This window comes from Megascapheus bottae, chromosome 31 (genome assembly GCF_031878675.1).
Source record: "Megascapheus bottae isolate mThoBot1 chromosome 31, mThoBot2.hap1, whole genome shotgun sequence".
NCBI classification, from domain to species: domain Eukaryota; kingdom Metazoa; phylum Chordata; class Mammalia; order Rodentia; family Geomyidae; genus Megascapheus; species Megascapheus bottae.
In genome coordinates, this window is record NC_143539.1 from 12157988 (window position 1) to 12183028 (window position 25041).

Genomic DNA, 25041 nt, shown 5'->3' on the forward strand with positions numbered 1-25041 from the left:
GAAATGCTAACCAAAAAGAGCCCAGGTCCAGACGGTTTCACTGCACAATTCTACAAGATGTTTAAAGATGAAGTAATACCTATACTCCTGAAATTCTTCTGAGAAACAGAAGCAGAAGGAGCCATACCAAACTCATTTTATGAAGCTAATATTACATTCATCCCCAAACAAGGGAAAGACCCAATAAAAAAGAGAACTACAGACTTATTTCTCTAATGAACACAGACACAAAACTCCTCAATAAAATACTAGCCAACAGAATCCAGAAACAAATTTAAAAAATTATACACTATGTTCAAGTAGGCTTCATCCCACTGATGCAAGACTGGCTTAACATTCACAAATCAATTAATGTAATACATCACATCAATAGAGCTAAGGATAAGAATCATATGATGATTTCTCTGGATGATTTCTCACAAAGATGAGTGTTGCACAGGGCTGGAAATGCACAGTCTTGTCAGCCTGCTGACAATAAACTGTGCTGTACCTAACTCTGTCGTCCTCTGGGATGGAGCTTTCACCAAATACTTGCCTAACACTTCGAAATTGAGCTGTAATACATAAGTAGGTCACTTTGGCAAAATATTCATCTGAAATATAAATTTTAATATGAAATGTGATGTGATTGTGTGTGCATGCACGAGGCTTGGAGCATGAACTTAGGGCATGGGTACCATCACTGAACTTCTATGGATCAAGGCTAGTGCTTTACCACTTGAGCCACAGTGCCACTTTTCTGAGTAGTTCATTACAAGAAGTCTTACAGCCTTTTCTGACTGGGCTGGCTTCAAACTGCAATCCTCAGTTCTCAGCCTCCTGATACCTAGGCTACCAGCCACCAGCACTCGGCTTAAATTGTAAAGTTCAATAATGAAAGCAAGCAGATAGAGAGGGTTCCCTTGCTTCGATGAGAAACTGGCTAAGCCATGATGCTTTACAGATAATGATTCATCATCTCTTCTTCAGAATAAAAAGCATCGTTCTAGGCCAGAACAGGCATCACACAGCCAAGAACATTTGGTCCTTCCTGCTCATGACCGTATAACTGAGGGGAAACACAGCTAACACATCTACAGAGGTAGATGACATAAATGTTGAGGCATTTTATCCACTCACTGAGTCTCCTGCTCCTCGGCAATCCTTATCTGTCTCCTCTTAAGGGCTGACAAAGATTGGAGTGTCCTGGATAAAATCAATTTGAGTATTCCATTCATAAAGCAGTCAGAGATTCTGAAGGGATAGCTCAGCTGAGTGATTAACAGTCTAATTAACTGCTAGTTTAGCATTCTTGTGGTATGAATGTGTCTCTAAAGTTTGTTCGCTCTTTCTCTTTCCTTCTTGCCTTCCCTCCTTCCTTCCTTCTGTTGTTCTGTCTACTTCTTTCTCCATCCTTCTTCATTCCTTTTTTTTTTGTGAATGTGTTTAGACTTGAAATCAAGGCCTAGGTGCTGTTCTTCAGCTTTCCCACTCAAACCTAGCATTCTACCACAGCCACAGCTCTACTTCCAGCTTTTTTTTTGCTGTAACTAGAGATAAGTGTCACACAGACTTTCCTACTTATGCTGGCTCCTATCTTTGATCCTCAGATCTCAGCTTCCTGAGTAGCTAGGATTACAGGACAGGCATGAGCCACTGGTACCCAGCCTCCAAAATTTTTTTATGGGTCACGTAATCTTCACTACACCATTGCTGAGAGATAGATGTGGGGAAGAAATTAGCTCATGAGGGTTCTACCATCATGGGTGAAGTAGTATGGATGTGGGATTAGCTTGGTTATCAAGACAGTGAGTTGTTACTATAGCAACCTATTGTTCACTTGTTCCATTGACCTTCTGCTTCCTCCATGGGATGGTATTACCATGAAGCCATGATAGCTAGTCATGGCTTTTTTTGTTGCTCTTTAATCACTATGACAAATAATTTCAAAGGAGGAATGATTTTTGGGGTCAACAGTTTCTTTAGGCTCCATTGTTTTTAGAAAACATTGAGGCATGGCATCATAGAATCCTGCTTCCCCCTCATAGCGCTCATTGTCTTCATTAAATCTATCTCAGTGCAGACCAAGATGTCATCACAGATGTACTTGACAGCAATTTGGTGATAATTATTATTATTTTCAAATTTTACATTTTTGGCCTTACCTTTCTCATACATTCAACCCTGGAGATATTCTTACCAAGTTCACAAAGTGAAACCGGATGCTCATAGCACAAGTACCAGAGAGCTTTGGATAAACCTAAATGCCATCCACAGACTTTGTCCTATTATTTGTGCTAGACAATCCCATTTGTCTGTCTGTCTGTCTGTCAGATGGTCCATTTTTATGCCAATTCTGGGGTTTGAACTCAAAGCCTTGTATTCTTGCTTAGCTTTTACTATGCAATTCCAAAACTCTACCACTTGAGCCAGAGCTCCACTTCAAACTCTTTTGCCTGATTATTGAGAAAAAAGGGTCTCTTGGGTTTGAATACCCTGGTCATGATTCTAACCTCCTCCTATCAGCCTCCTAACTAATTAGGATTACAATCATGACTCAGCAGCACCCCACCCCCACATGATGACATTTAACATTTGATTACTACAGCCAAAAGAAAAATAAACCTAAATATTTTAACTCAAGTAATTACATCACAGAATAGAATGTTATGAGCAAACCATGGCACAGGAACACACAGAGACAGGCCAAGAGGAGAACGAATCATTTTATTAGGGGGGGTCATGTTGCCCTTGGGAGAGGAAGAGGGAAGAGAGAGAGGGGGGGAGGGGGAGAGAGTACGGTAGGAATGGTGACTGTGCACCTTGGGATAGGTAGAAGAGAATGGAGGGAACCCTGTTTGCAGGTGAGGGGGTAGAGGTCAGAGGGGTGGATAGACCAGGTGGGCAGGGGGGCAGGTGGGTCCATCTGCTCCAGGGAAGGGTGGAGTTACAAGCTTCCCTGGGGAAATGCCATAGGCAGGGCTGAGGACCAAAGTGGGTGTATAAAAACTAACAAATGTAAATTTAAGTTGACAATAAACACACATTTGTTAATCTATTAACTCTGGACTACTGTCTCTAAAAATCTGAATGTACAAAATGTCACTGAGAGAAGCAGTTTGGAAATCAGAGAGTAATTAAAAATAATTACTGTTGACTCATGCTTATAATCTTTAGATACTCAGGAGGCCAAGATCTGAGGATTACCATTCAAAGCCCGTCTGGGCAGAAAAGCCTGTGAAAGGTATCTCTAATAAACAACCACAAACTAACAACAAAAAAAACAAAAGCCAGAGATGGAGCTGAGGCTCAAATGCTAGAACACTAACACAGAGCAAATAAAAGCTAGGGAAAGGGCCTATGCCCTGAGTTCAATCCCCAGGATAACACCAAAGCAAACAAACCAACAAATAGACAACCAAAATAATCTTGCCTATGAGGACTTGGCTATTATATGCCTGATTGAAAACAGTACCTTGGAATTCAGGAGTATTATCAGCAAGACTGTGCTGTCTTATTGTAAGAAAACCCAGTAGGACATGTTTTTTTCTGGTGTCATTTTTGCTTCTGTAGTAACCTGGCAGGCTTAGCTGCCACACTGTTTTTGTTTTTGTAAAAATGCTTAAGCTACTCAACCACCTGCGTGTGGATTTATCCTTGTGGTTCTTGATTATGGGCATCATAAGGTGACATCATAAGGTGACTACCACCTGCATGCGGTGTTTACCTTTTAAAACTCAGCCCCATTGTAGGGCAGAGTGGCTCTCTATCAGCTTGAAGGTGGAGAATAGCTACTGCTTTGCTATTAAAATGATTGTAGCTTGGTTCACTGAGTGCTGGTGACTATTGCTGGGGGATTGGGGCCCCCACAAAATGGCTGGGATGATACAACTTCTAGGCCTCCCTAAGTAAAACAAGGATCCATGAGTGAACTATCTGCAGGGCAATTCCGGGAAATACAGATGGAAGAGTTGAAAGGTGAAGAGAAGCAAGAATGCTGGGCACCAGTGGTTAACACCTGTATTCCTAGTCACTCTTGAGGCTGAGATCTGAGGATCACGATTCAGAGCCAGTCCCAGCAGGAAAGTTCATGACATCTGCAATCAAGAAGCAAAATGCAAAATAGAGCTGTGGCTCAAGTGGTAGATCATTAAGGGAGAGGGGGGGGGAGAGAGAGGTAGGGGGAGGGAGAGAGAGGTGGGGGGAGGGAGAGGGGAGGAGGGAGAGGGGGTGAGGGAGAGAGAGGGGGAGAGGGAGAGGGACCAGAAACACAGACAGGGATAGAGACAGAGAGGGTGGAAGTAAGGAAAGGAAGGAAAAAAAGAGCTTATCCTGGTGAATGGAACCTGAACTTCATCCACATGTTCTCCTGTGGATTTCTGTATTCAAAGCCAAGTTGGTGAATAATGGGCTGTAAAGCAGCTAAGACAGGAGCCTGATCAGCACCAGAGAGGACTGTTTGAGACTGTTTCATGAAGATCATGTGTAGTCACCAGTATGTGTGTGTGTGTGTACCTCACAGGCTGACTTCACAAAGAGTATCCCCCACTTTTCCCATTTCCTCCTTTTCCCTTATATATGGTACCAAAAGATTGTTCTTCTGTTCTTTATCCAGCAAAGGCCCATCAAGGACCATTCCATTCTTTTTTTTTTTTTGCCAGTCCTTGGACTTTCTCAAGGCTAGAGCTCTACCACTTGAGCCTCAGCACCACTTCCAGCTTTTTTCTATGTATGTGGTACCGAGGAATGGAACCCGGGTCTTCATGCATGCTAGGCAAGCACTTTAACCACTAGGCCAAACTCCCGGCCCCACCATTCCATTCTTAAGATGAGATCTTCAGGTCACTTTGGGAATCAACTGTAATCCTAGCTACTCAGGAGACTGAGATCTGAGTACTGAGGTTGGAAGCCAGCGCAGGCAGGAAAGACCAGGAAACTCTTACATCTAACTAACCATCAGAGAACTGAAAGTGTCTGTCGCTTAAGGGGGTAGAGCACTTGAGCAAAAAACTCCAAGACCTCAGGTCCCAAGTTCAAACCCCATGGCTAACAACAACAACAACAAAAATGCTGACACTGCTGGTTGCTGGTGGCTCACACCTGTAATCCTAGCTACTCAGGAGGCTGAGATTTGAGGATAGCAGTTCAATGCCAGCCATAGCATGAAAGTCCGGGAGACTCTTCAATTAACCACCAGAAAACCCAAGTGATGCTGAGGCTCAAGTGGTAGAGTGTTGGCCTTGAGCTGAAGAGCTCAGGGACAATGCTCATACCATGACTGATCAGAAAAAAAAAATGACATTTCCAGTTCCAGGGCTTTCTAAGTCTCAGTGTATAGGAGCTATTATAGGAAATGGAGACCTAGGGGAAGAAGGGGGAATAGCTGACCATTGCAAGTAAAAAGCAAGGAGGAAATTTTTATTTTTAATTTTACCTTATGATACCAGTGATTGCTCTAGTGAAGGAGACATAAGGAGAGATTTTTTTTTCTGTGTGTGTCAGTCCTGGAGCTTGAATTTGGGACCTGGGCAGTGTCTCTGAGTTTCTTTTTCTCAAGACTAGCACTCTACCATTGAGCCACAGCTCCACTTCTGGATTTTTCCTGAGTAGCTTATTGGAGATAGGTTTCATTGACTTTCCTGCCCTGGCTTCTCACTGTGATCCTCAGAACTCAGCCTCCTGAGTAGATAGGATTACAGGCATGAGCCATGGGCTGGTGGGAGAGAATGTAGTGGGCAGATGTTATTGCTCTCAGTGCATAGGCGGCAGGGCTGGTGAGTGACAGTCTTATGGCTGGCCAATGGATTAGTTACTGCCTTGGAGATATTCTGAAAGGCTACAGATGCATGCTGGTCATGGACGCGCACTTCATTTGGGAGAAAATATTGGTGGAAGGAGACAGGATGTAATTTATTGACTTGTCATCGGTAGAAAATCTGTACTTCAGAATCCTGTCCATCTTGGCTTGCTGTCTGTGCCTGGTGAAACATTTGCCAGGAGTTGGTGAGCAGAAACTGGCAGGCAGAACTAAAACTTGCTGGTATTTTACATAAGTGGAGAGCCTTTATATTTCCTCATCCAGTGATTATTTTATGATCCAGAGAAAGTCATTGTGAGATGATCTTGAAAGCAAATGCAAACAAAGCTATCATGTAAATATAAAACCTAATTCTTCAAACGAGCAGAGAAAAATCCCAATATCCATTCTGACTTGGGTTCTGGGGACAGAGAAAGGATTTTGTGAAAATTCTTCCCAATGACAAACCCTCCTGAATCTTATATAGCCTCTGCCAATGATTCCTCTTCCTCTGTCTTCCTCCCAACCAAATACAATCAGCAGAGATTATTTTGCCCCTCCCCAAATTGCTTTTATTTTATTTTTTAAATTTTCGGAGCCTGCCCTAGGACTTGAATTCAGGGCCTTAGCATTGTCCCTTAGCTTTCTTACTCAAGGTTGTTACAACCTGAGCCACAGCTCTACTTCTGGCCTTTTTTTCCTCCCTAGTTATTAGGAGAAAATACTTTCCTGGAATTTCCTGCCCAGGCCAAATTTAAATTTTGATCCCAGATTTCAATCTCCTGAATAGCTGTGATTACAGCTGGTGACTTTATTATTGGGGAGTTCAGGGCCCCCAAATGGCTGGCATGGTTTTCTAATCCCCAAGCAATGGAAGAATCCCTCCCCCAAACTCACCAGGCTGGGTTTATTCCTCTGCTCTAACTGCATTCTCTAGGAAGCTCTGAGCCCAGGCAAGTCTTTCTACTGCCTAAACTATTCCATGGTGCTTCCTCTTAAGCAGGTGTCGGGGGGGGGGAGTGAAAAAGAGAAAGACACAGACACACACAGTGATAAGAGAAAAAGAAACATAGGAAAAAAAGAGAAAGGAAAAGAGGAAGAAATCCAAGGAGAGACAGACAGAACTAGCTTGAATTCACACTCTTGTATAAGAGACACTCAATGAATCTTGTTTAATCACATGAAACCATACCTTTCTGAGATATATATATATATATATATATATATATATATATATATCAGTTCTAGTGCTTGAACTCAGGGCCTGGGTGCTATTCTTGAGATTTTTGGTTCTAGGCTAGTGCTCTACCATTTGAACCACAATTCCACTTCTGGCTTTTTTCATAATTTGGCATAAGAGTCTTACAGACTTTTCTGGCTTCAGACCATGATCCTCTTATGTTAGCCTCCTGAATAACTAGGATTATAGGTGTGAGCCACTAATGCTAGCTCATCCTCTCAATTCTTTTATATTCAACAATCTCTGAATTTTCTTTTATCTTGGTAACTCCTACCTCAACTCTGTGAGGACACCTAATTTCTGCCTCTTACTTCTAGGTATGGAAATAAGAAATCGGGAACCATATTGATTGCAATAACCTGGCAAGCTTAGCTGCTGAGTTGTTTTTATTTTTGTAAAAATGCTTAACCTGCTCAACCACCTGTGTGTGGTTTCATCCTTGTGGTTCTTTATTTTTTTTGTGGGTTGTGGGGCTTGAACTAGGCCTGGGTGCTGTCCCTGAGCTCTTCAGCTCAAGGCTACCACCCTACCCTTGAGCCAAGCCCCATTTTCCATTTTCTAGAGGTTAATTGGAGATAAGAGTCTCAGGTCCTTTTGTGCCCAGACTGGCTTTGAACCTTGATCCTCAGATCTCACTCTCCTGCGTAGCTAGGATTACAAGCCTGACACACCGCACCAGCTTCTTGTGGTCCTTGAGTAGGGGCCTCATCATGTGACATCATAGGGTTGACTACCACCTGTGCCTGTGCTGTTTACCTTTAAAAGCTCAGCCCCACTGAAGGTCAGAGCTTCTCTCTATCAGCCCAAAGGTAGAGAGTAGCTGCTGTGTTGCTATTAAAATGACTCCTTGCTCACTTCACTGAGTGCTGGTGACTTTATTATGGGAGATTCGTGTTCCCCCCCCACACATGGTTGAGATATTAAACTAATTGCCTGACGTATCAAAAGTAGTAGACATTGGAGCTAGAGTCTGAAATCGGGCCCACTTTGTTGCTGTCACTTGAACCTTGAGCCTTAGACCTTCAATCCATTTGTTTTTGGTTTTGTTTTTTGGGGTGTTTTTTTTTTTTTTTTGGCAGGTCATAGGGCTTGAACTCTGTCTGGGTGCTGTCCCTGAGCTCGTCAGCTCAAGGCTACTGCCCTACCCTTGAGCCAAGCCCCACTTCCTGTTTTCTAGAGGTTAGAGAAAAGAATCTCAGGTCCTTTTGTGCCCAGGCTGTCTTTGAACCGTAACCCTCAGATCTCAGCCTCCTGAATAGCTAGGATTACAGGCATGAGCCACCACACCAGGCTCCATTTTACTTATTTTAATTGATTATTTGTGCTACAATTTTACTTCCAGCTTTTTGGTGGTTAATTGAAGAGTCTTATGGACTTTCTTGCCCTGGGTTGGCTTTGTACCATCATTCTCAGCCTACACAGAGAGCTAGAATGATAGGCATAAGTCAGTGACACCTGGCTTTAATTTTTTTTATTAGGTCTTGTAGTTCAAACTTTATGCCTTACCTGGGATCATAAGCATTCATTATCATATGTGCCTTGCTTGTTGTTTCAGGGTCTCTCTAACTTATTTTCACAGGTTGACCTCAAATCTGAATCCTTGCCATCTCCATATCCTAAATTGTTCACCACCAGGCCTGACCCCCCCAAACTATGTCTTCCTAGATGATGATTTACAACTCTTTTTAAACTCTTTAAGTTTTTCCTAGGCTGTTTGGACATTTAGCTCTTTTACACATGGGGTTGAGTAGGATTGGATGAGTTATGTGAAAAATGCAAGTCCTCTGAAATTGCTAAGCGAAGTCTCCTTTCCCAGAAGTGTATAAAATCTCTAGGGAAGCACCTTTTCTCCTTTCTTTCAGCAGGAAATATACATGAAACTAGACCTTTAATTAGCCCTCACTATTAGCTGCTACATCCTGTAATAATTATCTTTGACGATGTCATCTTGAATCCCCAGGGTAGCATAGATATTCTGGTCTATTAGTGGCTGTTCTGAAAGCTGGACATCAGTTTGATTCATATTAGTCCAATTACTTTCACTAAAATTAAAATTTGTCAAGGGTGGCTAGATGAATCTTGGCAGATAAAAGGACCCTCCGCCCCGCCCTTTATGAGCCATGCAGCAACTCTTGGCAGAAGCAAAATGGTTCTATTTCAAGGTGAAGGTCTGGTTGTTAAAGAAATTCATGGGAGTAAAGGAACAGTCAGAAAGTTGTCTCATGTAAAGCAGTGGGATCTCAAAAGCTGAAGTAGAAAACCAGGACCTTACTAGGTGTTGGTGGTTCATGCCTGAAATTCTAGCTACTCAGGAGGCTAAGATATGAGGACTGAACTTCAAAGCCACCCTGGGAGGAAAATCCATGAGGCTTTTGTCTCTGATTAACAACAAATAGCCTGGTGTGGAGTAGTGGCTCAAGTAGTAGAGCACTAGTCTTGAACAAAACAGCTCAAAGACAGTAAGTAGGCCCCTAGCTCATGCCAAATACCAGCAAATATAAACAAGAACTAATGATCAACCAGAACATGAGTTTTCATGGACTGTTAGATAATTGTGCATATCTCTCCACCCCTGCTCCTGTTCTTTGTCTATAAACGTAAGGTTCACATCCCTAAGGATGGATGAAGTGGCGTCTTCCCATGGCTGTCAATTAACCTCCTTTCTCTGTCTTTCAAAATAACAATATTTTTCTGAAATTTTAGACAGTTTCCTGGCCAACAGCATCCTCTGAGGTGGGGTACTGGTGGCTCATATCTGTAATCCTAGCTACTCCTAAGGCTGAGGTCCAAAGATCACAGTTCAAAGCCAGCCTGGTTAGGCAAGAAAGTTCATGGAAAGTTCTTTTCTCCAGTAAACAGCAAAAAAAAAAGCTGGAAGTAGAGGTGTAGTTCAAGTGGTACAGTGCTAGCCTTGAGTGAAAAAGCTAAGGGGTGATACATAAACCCTGAGTTCGAGCCCTTGTACTAGTATAAGAAAAAAATAAAACAAAAAAATTCCAATAAGGTCTTCTCCTTTTGTTTTTCTTCTTTAGGCTGCTACTATACCACTTGAACCACACTTTCACATCTGTGACTTTTTGCTGGTAGTTAGAACTAAGACTTTTCTACCTGGGCTGGCAACAAACCATGATCCTCGGATCTCAGACTCCTAACTAGCTAGCATTACAGGTGTAGGAACCAGCACCGAGTCGGGAATCCTTTTCTAATTCAGCTGCAGCCAGATCACCATATCGTTCAGACTGCTCCAATCACTCCCATCTTGAGTGAGCAGCAAGTCCACCCAATGGCTAACTGATAGAAATAAAGTCAGTGGTGGTCTCTTTGCAAGACAATGCCTTTTACCTTGTGTAGAAAAAAATACCAGTAGCATGGTCACATAGCAACTTGTGGACTTGATAAACTTCAAGCATTGGAGAGTCTATAGGCACTCAAGACTCTTTAGAAGGGAACAGTTTAGTAAGGGGAAGAATGGACCACCATACATTGTGAAAATGGGTTTGAATTATGGAAGTACCAGAAAATGCATACCCAGAAAAGCCTTCCTTCCAGAGCAAAAAACCCCACAAAAGGCAGGTAGATGGAGAGAGCCAAAAGCCCCTTCTAAAATTTAATCAATCTTCATGTATTCAGAAAGTAATATCTTAGGTGATATCTGGACGAGAATGTGAATCCCATAATACTTAGATTAAAAAAAAATTAAGGAAGGGATCACCACATATTAGGGATAAAGTGGCTATTGCATGCCTACTATTAAAGTCTCACTTGCGTTACACTTTTTGTCTTAAGTCCATCCCTTGAACTTGTATGGGTGAGTGTATTTCTCACATAGCCAAGCTGTATAGGAATCACCTTCGTGTTCCCTTCTTTGATTGCACTCTAGCTTCCCTCTTCTCAGTTGGCTCCATCCACACTGTCCTCAGGATCTTTGGGTGTGCTGCTATTTCCGTCTGAAATGTTCTTAATATTGGTGGATAAACCCCTTTCCTCTCTCAGGACTTTGCCCATATGTCACCTTCTGCGTTGATTATAGACTCAGTAAGAGGGACTTAAATATCCTTCACTTACTTAGCCAGTTTCATAGACTGGGATTCCATGTGGGATTTCATGTTAACTAAGTATACAAAAACCGAAGTGTGAAATCTGGTAACGTAAAATCATAACTACTCAGGAGGCTGAGATCTGAGGATTATGGTTTGAAGCCAGTCCTGGTATACTGGAAGGTCCTTGAGACTCTCAGCTCCAATAAACTACTCAGAAAAGGCTGAAAGTGGAGCTGTGGCTCAAGTATGGTAGAGCACTAGGCTTGAGCAGAAGGAAGCTCAGGGACAGCACCTAGACCTCAGTTCAAGCCCCAGGAGTGCAAAAATATGTGAAAGACCACCAATTGAGAGGTGTAAGATTGGTTTGGAGACTTGTGAAACAGAGATATTGTGATTTGAATGACAAATGAAAAAGATGGGCTGGAATGATTGTGGTTCTGGGTGGAAATAAATAGGGACCCGAGAGATACTTACTAAGATGAATTCATCAAGCTTGACTGATTGGCGTGAAGCATGAGAAAGAATTAGAAGGCTCTCGTGTTTTTTATTTGGATAATGGGTAAGAAGTGATCCTCCTTTATGCAGAATAATCATGGTATCTTGGTTAGAAGCTCCAGTTTTATTGACTTGGTCATGCTTGGACATTGCTGAAGGTTATAAGAAATGCCAAGAGTAGGACCATTAATAATAATAATAGCTACCTCATATTGAGGCTAGGTGCATGTTAGGAAGTCTCTCCCACAGGTATGGATTACTTGGTCCCCACTGGGGGCTCTATTGGGGGAGATGGTAGGAACTCTAGGACGTGAGATGTAGTTGGAGAAAATTGTCCTTGAGGAGATTGTAAGACATGTTTTCTCTCTGCTTCTTCGCCACCACAAGAGTTTTGGTCTCCCAGGACCTCCTGTCACCATTGAAGAGAAGTTAGATGTCTTCAGCTAGGACAGAAAATGGCAGCTGAGATTGGCTGTTAACAGTAGGTGGGGGTGGCATAGTAAGAAATACCCATCTTGTTCTCCTTGGGTCTGCAGGTTCAAGGTCCAGAACGCATGCACCCTTCATGGTTGTGGCCTAGCTCATATTCCTCTAGCCCATGTCAAATCAAAAGTACTCTGCAAGTCCTGCATCAGTGGCGCATATCTATCACCCTTTTTACTTAGGAGGCTCAGGTGAGTCCATGAGACTCTTATCTCCAATTAACCACCAAAAATCTGGAAGTGGAACTCAAGTGACAGAATACCAACTTTGAGTGGAAAAGCTCAGAAACAGAACCCAGGCCCTGATTTCAAGCCCCTGTGTGTATGTATGCCTGTGCATATTCATACAGACCCACACGTTTTGTTTTAATGTAGGCAAAATTGCCCAAACTAGTGTTTTGCAGAGAGTTTTTATCTCTAGAAATAAGATTAAACTACCTTTTGCCATTGAATTATATTTTCATTAATATATAAACAGCTTTGTCAGCTCACCATTGAGGTGACCTTGCCAAAAATATCCTTCAAATTCTCATGCCACTTTCTCCCAAAACAGGCAGGTACAGCTGAGCACTGGTAGAACATTCCTATCATCCAGCTAATCAGGAGGCTGAGCTCTGGGGATTATGGTTCAAAACCAGCTTAAGTGGAAAACTGTGATACTCTTCTCTCTAATCAATTGCCAAAAAGCCAGCAGTGGACCTGTGACTCAAAAGGTAGAGGTCAAGACATGAGCATAAAAGCTAAGGGAGAACACAAAGCAGAAGAATAATCAGGAAAGTCTATGAGACCCTGGGCTCCAATTAGTAAAAAGTTGGCAGTGGAGGTGTGTCTCAAGTGAAAGAACTAAGAAAGAGTGCCCAGACTCTGACTTCAACCACCAGCACTGGCAAAACAATCAACAAAAACCCTTATTCTCCAAAAAGTTGTTAGGAACCCATTTTAGAGAAAAATCACTATAGAAGCCAGCTAAGTGGATGAGATGCCCCAGAGAGGACCATACAGCAAGAACAGGAACACACCAAGAAGAATTTAAGTCCTGTTTATGGATCCCTGTCTTCCACTCTAAGCAAATTCCATAGGATTCTGGCAGATAGCTCAGCTTCATCCTGAGGGCCTCCTATATCTCCCTTCCTTAGGTGTCCAGGAAGATAACCAAGGTGCCACTACAGGTGGCCTTGCCCTTCCCCCAAAGGAGATTCCTGTGTCCTCAGATTTGGCTCTAAAACAGATTAGCATCATGCAGCCATGAGCCACACTCATCCATCTCCTGCCTCAGCAATGCGCTGACAGACAACCTGAAAGAAACTTTTAATTATTCTCCAGCTCAGTCAATAGATCAAATGTCCAAGTGAGGAGCCCCCTCCTTTCATCTTATTCATGTCACTGTTAGACTCTTGCTACTAATTCCTGGCCCATATCCAAGCCTTTGTTTTGTTTGGGAAACAGATGAGCACATAAATTTTCTATTGTAAAAGGATAAAAAAAATAAGGCACTCCAGTAAGCTATTTTTATTTCCTGGTGGATAGTTCTTTCATATTCTCCAGTGGGAAGGAAATTAATTGGGGGACCTGAGAATACAATTTTGCATTGGTGATTATTATGAGCCATGGGGCTGCTGAACAGAGGGGACTACATCCCATCTCAGAGTATAAAGATTAAATATTTCTTTTCTTTTTCTTTTTTGTATTGTCTCTAAGACATGATTTACCAATTACCTTTGAAAGGATTGACTGGAAATTCTCTGAAACAAGCCCTCTTCTTGCTTACAGGGTACAGAAGGAGTTAGGGCCTTACATTTCGAGATTTGATATGCATCATCTCTGTAGTGCAAGAACTCCCAAAGGATGGAGAGCAGGGAGTTGGGACTACTACAGAATATCGCAGGTTCTTTTCTGTGGAAGGGGATAGGGTGTCTGCAAATGACAAGGAAAAAAGAGAGAGACCAGTTTCAGTTTGAAGAGCATTAGGTTATAACTGGGTTCTGGTGGCTCATATCTGTCCCTGGTGGCTCACATCTGTCCTCCAGCTACTCAGGAGGCTGAAATTCAGGGTTATGATTTGAAACCAGACTGGCCAAGAAAAGTCTATGAGACTCTCGTCTCCAACTAGCCAGCAAAAAGACAAAAGTGGAAGTATGACTCAAGGGGTAGAGTGCTAAACTTGAGTGAAAAAGCCAAATGAGCGTGTGAGGCCCTAAGTTCAAGCCCCAGAATGGGGACACACACACAGTGTTCTGACTGGATTCACCTACTCTCCATTCCTTTGCCTCCCTACCCTTCTCAATAGCACACATTCCATTCCACTCCATTGATCTGAAGTTGATCCCAGAATCTCTGCTTCTCTTTCCCTCTGTAGCCTCAAGAATCCTAAAATCACTTCTCTTCTTTGAGGCAGAAAGACAATTTCCAGCACTCTGTTAGTCATTGCTTTCTTTTTTTATTTTTTATTTATTTATTTGCTAGTCCTAGGCTTGAGCTCAGGGCCTGAGCACTGTCCTTGGACTTTATTTTATTTTGTTTTTCATGTCCAAGTCTGGCACTTGAATTGGCTAGCATTTTACCAATTGACCCATTTATTCCATCCTCAAGGATTCATTATTCTTATTATATTTTTAAAAGAACTCAAGTCTTTTCTTTCCTAAGGCTCTGCTTTCCTGACTGTAAAGGAATATCTTTCCCTCTTGGGCAGAAAAAAAACCTAGATTAATTTCATTCTACATTCATTTTTAAAATTTTGTTGTGTGTAAGTAGTTGTTCAAGAGTTTAAATTCAACATGTCAGCTTGTGAGTTCAATGCATTTTATTTTATTTATTTTTGTGTGTCATGGGGTTTGAACTCGGCCTGAACACTGTCCCTCAGCTCTTCAGCTCAAGACTACAGCCCTATCCTTGAGCCAAGCCCCATTTCTCATTTTCTAGAGGTTAACTGGGCTGGCTTTGAACCTTGATCCTCAGATCTCAGCTTCCTAAGTAGCTAGATTACAGGCGTGGGCCACCATGCCAGGCTACAATGTATTTTAATCGGTGTCACCCTTCCCATTGTTCTCTCCATCTCCTAACCCCGCCTGCTCTCTCAATTTTCCTCGGTCCATTTTTACATATATACATATTGAATATTATAAATGCATGTCTCTGCCTTTCCTCTGTCTATTCAGTTTCCTCCTCCCTTGACCTCACCACCATAAGCCTCATGGCCCCATGTTCCAGCTTCCTGATATTCACTTTGGTAGACTATAAGTTAGTTGTTCTAAACTATTACATCATTGGAATCCTGCTTTAGTTGATATGCTTGTGTGCACATGCATTATTTCTTTCCAGGTCTATCAATTTCTCTGCAAATGATACTGCCTCTGTGTGTGTGTGTGTGTGTGTGTGTGTGTGTGTGTGTGTTTCTGAACTTCACAAGTTTGTAGTTGGGGATTACAATGTAAGATATTCATTTATATCCAGTGCTTCTTGATCAAAGTCACCCTTCCATCATTGGCCATTTCTGCCACACTCATTTCACACTTCCCACTTCCTTTATCACATAAATACCTTGAGTATTCTGCCTTTATTTGCCCATGCTCCTTTTTTATTCATCTACCCTATAACACCCACTAGCTCCCCACCATTCAAACATCTTTCAGCTTCCTGATACTTATTTTGTTAAACTGTTGGTTAACTGTTTAGTTTACTTCATGGAGACCCAGTCCTGTGTGGACCATAATTCAGTCAACTTAATTTGTATGGGCATTACATTCCTGATTTTGCATCTTGAGTCTAAGATTCATATGAATCGAAGCCAGCCTAAGCAAGAAGGTCTGCAAGGACTCTTATTTTCAATTAACCAGTTAACCAACAAAAAGCCAGAAGTAGTGCTGTGGCCAAGTGGTATAGAGTGCTAGTATTGAGCCAAAAAGCTCAAGTTTCATACGTGAGGAAAACATGTGCCCTTTGTCTTTCTGATCCTGGCTGGCTTCATGACATTTTCCAGATCCCTCTATTTCCCTGAGAATGATGTAATTTCCATATTTTAGCTTTTTAAAACTGTGCTACATGAGAACATGGGTGTACATCTTCCCTTTGTTTTTCTGGGTCTAGATTCCTTCACTCACATGAAAATTTCTAGATCCTTCCATTTCCCTGTAAATGACATAGTTCATTTTTCTTGATGATTGAATAAAATTCAATTGTGTCTATACAATGATTTATAGTTATACTATACACTATAGATATCATATATATGTCTACATGTATAGATATTATATAGTATACAGCATATATATTATACTATAGTATATAATACTGTATAACATCATACAGTACTACAGTATAGTACCTATACATGGATCTATATAGATAGAGGTAATGTTATTTATTGTATGCATATATATATTTATTTGCATCATAGTTTTTCAACCATTTGTCTATTACAGGCATCTGGTGGTTATTACTAGTTATTATAAACTGTGTTGCATTGAATATGGGTGTGGAAAGTGCCTTTGCTGTATCAAGTCATGCAATCTTTTGGATAAATACCCATGACTGTTAATACTGGACTGTTGGGTAGATGTATGTTTAGTATTTTGCTGTTGTTGTTTTTGTGTCTGTTATTTTTTTTAAGGAATCTTTATACTGATTTCCATTGTGTTTGCACTAATTTACATTTCCACCAACAGTGTGTTAGCAATCTTTTATTTCCCACATCACTGCCAGAATCTGTTGCTGTTTATACTTTTCATGATGACTGGTCTGACTGGAGAGAGATGTAATTTGTTGTTGTTGTTATTTTTGTTTTGCTTTGTCATGGGGCCTAAACTCTGGGCTTGAGGGCTGTCCCTGAGGTCTTCAGCTCAAGGCTAGCACTCTACCACTTGAGCCACAGCACCACTTCTAGTTTTGTGGTGGTTAGTTGGAAATAAGAATCTCATGGGCTTTCCTGCCTAAGCTGGATTTGAACCACAGTCATCAGTTCTCAGCCTCCTGAGTAGCTAGGAATCACCAGCACTGTCATAAAAGAAATTCAAATCACCTTGAGCTCAAAGTATGTTGTGCCTTTTTTCATCTGTTTATTAAATATACCCAATTTTTAAAAGACTATTAAATGATAAAAGCTTGATGCATTTACAGATTTAATCTTGACAAAGCCAAGCCCAAATCAAAACAATGGAATGCAGAGATGCATATATAATTTATATAATGTTAACATCACCGATATTCACTGTGGGCCAAAAGTGGAGCTAGCCTCAATACCTACTGATAAATAAATGCATAAACAAAATGTATTTAAATAGAAGGAATCTGGGTACTGGTAGCTTATGGGTTGTAAAACTAACTATCTAGAATCTTGAGATCTGAAGCTAGTTTGAAGCCAACCTAGGCAGGGAAGTTCCTAAGAGTCTTATCTCCAATTATCCAGCAAAATGCTGGAAGCAGAACTGTGGCTCAAATGATAGTGTTAGTCTTGAGCAAAAACTCTGACGGCCAGTACCTGGGCCCTGAGTTCAAGCCCCAATACCTGTATAAGTAAATAAATAAATCCTATGGAATATTAGTCTTAAAATGATTTTTACACACATGACAGTGTAGATGAATCATGAAGATATGCAAAGGAAAATAAGTCAGATATAAAAAGGCAAATATTGTATGATTCTACTTTTTTATGATACATAGAGTAGTTATACTCCTAGACATAAAAATCAGAATATGGTTACCAGAACTGGAATGAAGGAAGAATAGGAAGCTATTGATTAATGAATGTGCAATTGACATTTGAGATCATGAAAAAGCTCTTGAAGCTTTTGATTAATCTCCAATTCATCACAGAAAAAACTGGAAGTAGAGCTGTGGCTCAAGTGGTAGAACACTACCTTTAGCACTAGCTGTGGCTCAATTGCTAGAGCAAAGGAGTTCAGGGACAGGGTCCAGACCCTGAGTTCAAGCCCTGTGACTAGAGAGAGAGAAAGTGGGGGGAGGGAAGGAAGAGGGGAAGAAGGAAAAGTAGCAAGAAGAAAGAATGAAAAAAAAGGAAGGAAAAGTATTACACAGAAAGAAGGGACTTATCCTAAGGTCAAGCAAGGTCATCTACTTGAACTTGAGAACTTATTGACCCCAACTTGATCATCATAACAGGCAAGCATCACTCCACTCCTCCCTAGGACTAAGAAGCTGGTGTTCGTAAGTATTCATGGTGGGTGAGTATAAGATTCCAGAAGGAAATGAGTTATCTATTCCTTAATAGCAAGTACTTTAAACACTGGTTCAAATGAAATGCCCTGAACCCATTTCAAAGCTCATATCTCAGACTAGACTGCAGACAAGGACTTCTTCAAGTTGCTCCTGGATTGTCAAACATAGCACCTGCTGTGTATGAAGACTACTGGGCAAATCGATTGCCCAATGACACCGGGAAAACTTGCATTTTTCTGAAAGAGTTGAAATCAGTATAAGTAACTAAGGAAAATGCCTTGAATCCCATTAAAATCCTTGAATAAGGCAGAAGAAAAGTTACCATGATGCTTTAAGCAGATGTAATCTTCAGAGGAAAAGCTATCTTGGGACTTGCTTGGAAACAAATATTGTGACAAAGCTGATCTGCATAAGTCTTCAGTTACTAATAATCCGATTTTTTTCAGAAAAAAATGATTTGCTCTTTACAGTATGATTGCAGGGAAATAAAGCCTGAGATAAATAGATAAAATGAGCACAAATTGCTGGGTGCTGGTGCCTCACGCCACTACTACTAGGTACTCAGGGAGCTGAGATCTGAGGATCAAGGTTTGAAGCCAGCCCAAGGAGGCAAGTTCATGAGATTCTTATTTTCAATTAATTACCAAAAAGCCAGAAATGGAACTGTGGTCTAATTGGTGGAGCACTAAATAGCCTTGAATCTCAAGGACACTCTCAAGGACAGTGTCCAGGCCCTTAATCGAAAGCCCCAGAACTGGAAACAAACAATATCATTCAACATCTTCTGTTACTTATCAATGCTGATATTGGAACTTGAGTCTCTTGGATTTGTTCTTCAACCTCTGTTCTCAGATCTCAGCCTCCTGAGTAGCTAGAATTATAGGTGTGAGCCCCTGAAAAAATTCCTCTTCCTTCCTTCCTTCCTTCCTTCCTTCCTTCCTTCCTTCCTTCCTTCCTCCCTCCCTCCCTTCCTTCCTTCTTTTCTTTCTCTTCTTTTGGTAAATTTTTGTTTAACTGTACTTTTTTTTGTCTTTTTTTATACTGAGGATCAAACCTAAGGCATTGCCTTTGCTAGGCTAATTCTTTGTCATTTAGCTAAATCTCAGCCTGATTTTTGTCATTTATTATGAAATGTTGGTTTCCATTTTAAATTGATTCTCACTTAAATGTCTTTTTCTGTGGTTCCCATAGATTGATAATGTGTGCTTCTTTAGGTTTGTGCATATATATATATATATATATATATATTCACATCTGTACATTTGTGTAAGCAGACATGTATAAGCACTTTACATGCATGTATGCACATGTAAAGGTATGTTGAGGGTATCATGACCATTCACCCTCATACATACTCCTGGGTGCTAAAGATCCTTTGCCTTCCAGTAATATATGCCATCAAGAATTTTGATCCAGCCAGGAACTGATGTCTCTTACCTAATCCTAGATACTAAAGAGATTGAGGTTCAAGGATCACAGTTCAAAGCCAGCCCAGGAAGGAAAGTCTGGGAGACTCTTACATCCAATAACTACCAGAAAACCAGAAATGGAGCCATGGCTCAAAGAGGTAGAAAATCCTGAGCAGAAAAGCTTAGAGCACCCGGGCCCTGGGTTCAAGCCTCACAATCAACAATAATGCACAGATCTCCACTGAAAATCAACAAGTTTACCTTAACAGAACTTTAACTAAAGTGAGCACATAGAGCTCTTTACTGAAATTGAGAGCAAAAAGCCCTTCTTAAAGGGAGCTGACAAAGATGGCCTACAATAGATGAGTGGATCAAAAAATGGAAAACCTATATGCAATGAAATTTTACACACCCACTAGAAAAAATAAGACTATGTCATTTCCAGAGAAATGGTTGGACCTAAAACAAATCATGTTAAGTGAGGTAAGGCAAGCTCAGAGACAAATAGCACATATTTTTTTCTCATATGAAGAAGCTATACTTAAAATACACTAAGAATTCACACACAGTGAGACCAAAGGAGGACACTCTTAGGGGAGGAACACAGGGCAAAATGCCCATGTGCATTTGATCATATAAAATAATATTTAATTATTATTTTTTTATTATTTTATTTATTTATTTATTTTTTTTATTGTAATTAGTAAAAGGGTTACATGATATTTGCCAGATAGAAGGTGCATTAATTCACATACATTGATACCCTTGCACATGTCTTGGTACCCGTTTCCCTCCCCCCCCACACCCCCCACCCGTCTTGGTTTTCCCCCCTTCCCTATCAAATTTCAAATATCCAAATACAAATAAGTTCAATATATCAGATAACATAAAAAAAAGAGAAAAAAATAATATTTAACAAAATGAACCCCGGAAAATGAAAGCAAGAGGTGTTTTTCTTTGTTGGTTGTGTTTTCTTTTATTTTTGTTTCGTTTGTTCATTTATGTCTTTGGGAATGAAAGGGAGCACAGAAGTGAACAAATACAGCATTGGTAATCACTTGACACCATGTGGAAAATGAACTATAAAACTTGTGGGTAGGGGGCAGCTGGGCTGCAGGAGGGGATCTGCAGACAATGGCTCCAACATGCCTGGCAAGAATGGTGCCTGCTGCTGCAGGAACCATGCTACACACTGCAGATGGCTTCCTGCCTCTGCCTGGCAGAGGTGGGCATCACCTTCTGGGTCATTCACAGGATGGCATATAGAGAGATCGACTGGAAGACCTACATGACCCAGGTGGAAGGTGTCGTCAATGATACATATGACTATATGCAGCAGCAGGGTGACACTGGACCACTTGTCTACCCAGCTGGCTTTGTGTACATCTTTATGGGGCAATTCTATGCCACTGGCCAGGGCACTGACATCCGAATGGCCCAGAACATCTTTGCTCCGCTTTACCTGGCTACCTTGCTGCTTGTTTTCTTAATCTACCACCAGACCAGTAAGGTCTTTTTCTTCATGTGTTGCGCCTCATACCGCGTCCACTCCATTTTGTGCTGCGGACTCTTCAATGACCCAGTGGCCATGGCACTGTTTTTCCTCAGCATCAACCTTTTCCTGGCCCGACGCTGGAGTTGGGGCTGCTGTTGTTTCAGCCTGGCAGTCTCTGTGAAGATGTTTGCCCCTGGATTGCTGTTCCTTCTTGTCACTCAGTTTGGCTTCGGTGGCGCCCTCTCCAAGCTGAGACTCCCCTTCCTCCTGGAGAACCCCATTGGCTACCTGTCCCTCTCCTTCCACCTTGGCCGCCAGTTTCTCTCCCACTGGACAGTGAACTGGCGCTTCCTGCCTGAGACTTTCTTTCTGCATCGAGGCCTCCACCTGGCCCTATTGGCTGCTCACCTTGCACTGCCCTTGCTGTTTGCCCTGTGCAGATGGCACAGGACAGGGGAAAATATCCTGTCGTTGCTGAAGGATCCCTCCAAAAGGAAGGTTCCACCCCAGCCCCTCACACCCAATCAGGTTGTTTCTACCCTCTTCACCTCCAACTTCATCGGCATCTGCTTTAGCCGGTCCCTTCACTGCCAGTTCTACCTGTGGTACTTCCACATTCTACCCTACCTCCTATGGGCCACACCTGCACGCTGGCTCACACACCTGCTCAGGTTGCTGGTGCTGGGACACATTGAACTTTCCTGGAACACCTACCCATCTACATCCTGCAGCTCTGCTGCCCTGCACATATGCCATGCAGTCATCCTGCTACAGCTCTGGCTGGGCCCCCAGTCTCTCCCCAGTAGCAGCAAGCCCAGCAAGAAAGCCCACTGAAGCCCACTCCTTCTCCAGGCCTGCAGGACCTAGGAGTGGTGGACTATGTGCTCTTCCCAATAAATCTTTCCAAGTCTAAAAAAAAAAGTCTTGTGGGTAGGGATGAAAGGGAAAAACTAGGGAAGGGGTGACATTGTCCAAAAAGAATGGACTTTTGTTTCTATATCCTGGAGGTCTTTCATTTAGCGTCATACTATATGGCCTTATTTATCTAGGTTTTGCTCTATTGCAAGCCATATAATGAGTGATTGTTGTCCTCAATGTACTATGTTATCTCTCATCTCTTTTGCTGTCCCTTGGTTATCTCATATTGTTACAGCATCTCACTTTGTTATCTGATATATTGAATTTATTTGTATCTGGTTATTTGAAATTAGATAGGGAAGGGGGGAAAACAAGATGAGGGGTGGGGGGGGGAGGAGGGAAATGAGGACCAAGACATGAGAAAGGGTATCAATGTATGTAAATCAATGCACCTTCTATCTGGCAAATATAATGTAACCCCTCTATTAATTACAATAAAAAATATATGAAAAAAAGAATGGACTCTTTACCTGACTTATGTGACTATAACCCCTCTATACATGACTTTTACAATAAATATTTTAAAAGAAACAAATCGACCTAAAGTGAGTACACATAACTACTTGTCTTGAGCTCACCTAACTCTCTTTCCATGAACTTGTAGACCTCTTAACACAAGTGGGCTGATAGAAATTTATTTCAAAGAAGCTCACAAAACTCCACCTCACATGAGTTCACAGTACAATACCTAAAAAGTTGAATAGATTTCTATCTCAAGTGAGCTGACAGTAGTTTCCCCAAAGGGATTTCACAGAAGTCTAATTCAGGTTTGCTCAAAGATATCTACCAAAAATGAGCTCACAAACAGTCCCAGAAATGAACTTATAAAAGTCTACATCAAGTGATGTCAGAGTACTCTACCTCAGATAAGTTCACGAAAGCCTCTAACATAAGTTCACAGAATTACACATAAAATGAGTTCAGAGAATACCAACCTCAAGCAACATCACAGAACTCTACTTCAAATGAGCTCACAAATTCAAAGTCAGGTGAACCCACAGACCTCATAAAATTCTACCTAAACTGAGCTCACCAAACTCGCTCTTGTGAGCTCACAGGATCTACTTAAAGTAAGCTCACAGAAAACTATATAAATTGACCTCATAGAGCTCTAACTAGTGAGCTGCTGGAACACTAAATGATATCACAGAACCCTATCTCAAATGAGCATACAGAATTATTTTTTATTTTACTTTAGTTTGTGTGTGTGCCAGTCTTGGGACTTGAACTCAGGGTTTTGGCACTGTCCTTGACCTTTAATTTTTCCCTCAGTGAATGCTTTGGCCAGGAGTATGGCCTGATGGTAAAGTGCTTGCCTTAGCATGCATGAAGCCCTGGGTTCCATTCCCCTATCCCACATACACAGAAAAAGCCAAAGGTGGAATTGTGGCTAAAGTGGCAGAGCATTAGCCTTGGGCAAAAGTGCTCAAGGACAGTGCCCAGGCCCTGAGTTTAAGTCCCAAGACTGGGGGAAAAGTTAGCACTATATAAGATGAACTCAGATTCTTTACCTTGCCTTTTGCCTTTCCTGACCTTTCTGCCTTATGACCTCACATCCTAATGTGAGCTCACAGTTTTTCCACTTATAGTTGACAATTGAATTTACATAATCCCAACTATAGTGAGTTCACAGAATTCTACCTCAAGTGTGCTCAAAAACACTAACATAAAGATCTCACAAAGCTATAAATAAAATGAGTCCACAGAACTCTTCAAGTATGCTCAATGAGCTGTCTACTTAGAGTTCAGTGCATATGGCCTGGTGGTAGAGTGCTTACCTTAGCATGTACAAAGCCCTAGGTTCCATTCCTCCAACCTACATACACAGAAAAAGCTGAAAGTGCTGTTGTGGCTAAAGTGGGAGAGTGCTAGCATTGAGCAAAATATGTCCAAGGACAGTGTCCAGGCCCTAAGTTCAAGCTCCAGGACTGGCAAAAAAATAGAATTTCACCTCCAGTGAACTCACAGAACTCTACCTAAAGTGATCTCACCAAAACCCTATTGAGATACAGAACCCTCCTTCACAAAATTTTTAATTGAGATCACAGAATTAATTTCAACTTAGGGAGTTCACAGAATTATTCCTCAAGTGAGCTCACAAAACATTATCTAAAAGGAGTTTACAGGCCTATACCAAAAGTTAATTCACAGACATCTGCCTTAAGAGAGCTCAGAGAATGCACAATCTAACATAAACTTGCAGAATTCTCTGGCATGCCTCCTTTACCCATAGTGAATTCACAAAACTCTACCTCAAGTCAGCTAGCAGAACTGCCTTAATGAACTCACAGAAACCCACCTAAAGTGAACTCACAAAAACCACAACATAAGTGAGCTTCCAGAAAACTCTAAAGTGAGCTCACAGATCTCTCTCCCTAGAGTGAAATCTACTTTACATGAAGTGAGATGTAAACTCACATCTCTAAAGTAGGCTCTCAGTATATCACCTATCATAAGCTCATAGAAATCTATGTATTGTCAGCTCAGACAACTCCGATATGAGGTCAGTTATTTACCTAATGTAGGTTCACATAATAATGCTTAAATGAGCTCACAGAATTCTACCTATTGTAGATTTACAGTTTAAAGTGAGCTCACACAAAAATCTTTTGTTTTATATTATTGGGATAATGTATAGAGGGATTACAGTTAGATTCATCAGGTGCATTACTTCTCACAAATTGATACCCCTTCTCATGGTTTTGGTCCCATTTCCCTCCCCCTACCACCTCCAAATCATCTTGCTTTCCCCTTTTCCCTTTCCTATTTCACTGAAAAATCTTTAACTGAACTAACAGAATAACAGAGTGAATTCCAAGAACTTTCTACTTCAGGTAAGCTCACAAAAGACTTTGCATAAGGTCAAGAGCATGGTCTAGTATTAGAATGCTTGCCTAGCATGCACAAAGCCCCCCGTTTGATTCCTTGGTACCACATACACTACAAAAGCTAGAAGTGGTGCTGTGGCTCAAATGGCAGAGTGCTAGCCTTGAGAAAGCCCAAGGATAGTGCTCA

The 25041-nt window shown here is 41.4% G+C and overlaps 1 pseudogene; it reads left to right on the forward strand.

Moving 5' to 3' along the window:
- The first annotated feature begins 20796 nt into the window (after nt 1-20796).
- LOC150044041 (dol-P-Man:Man(5)GlcNAc(2)-PP-Dol alpha-1,3-mannosyltransferase pseudogene) lies at nt 20797-21942 on the forward strand (annotated as a pseudogene).
- Nucleotides 21943-25041: the final 3099 nt, after the last annotated feature.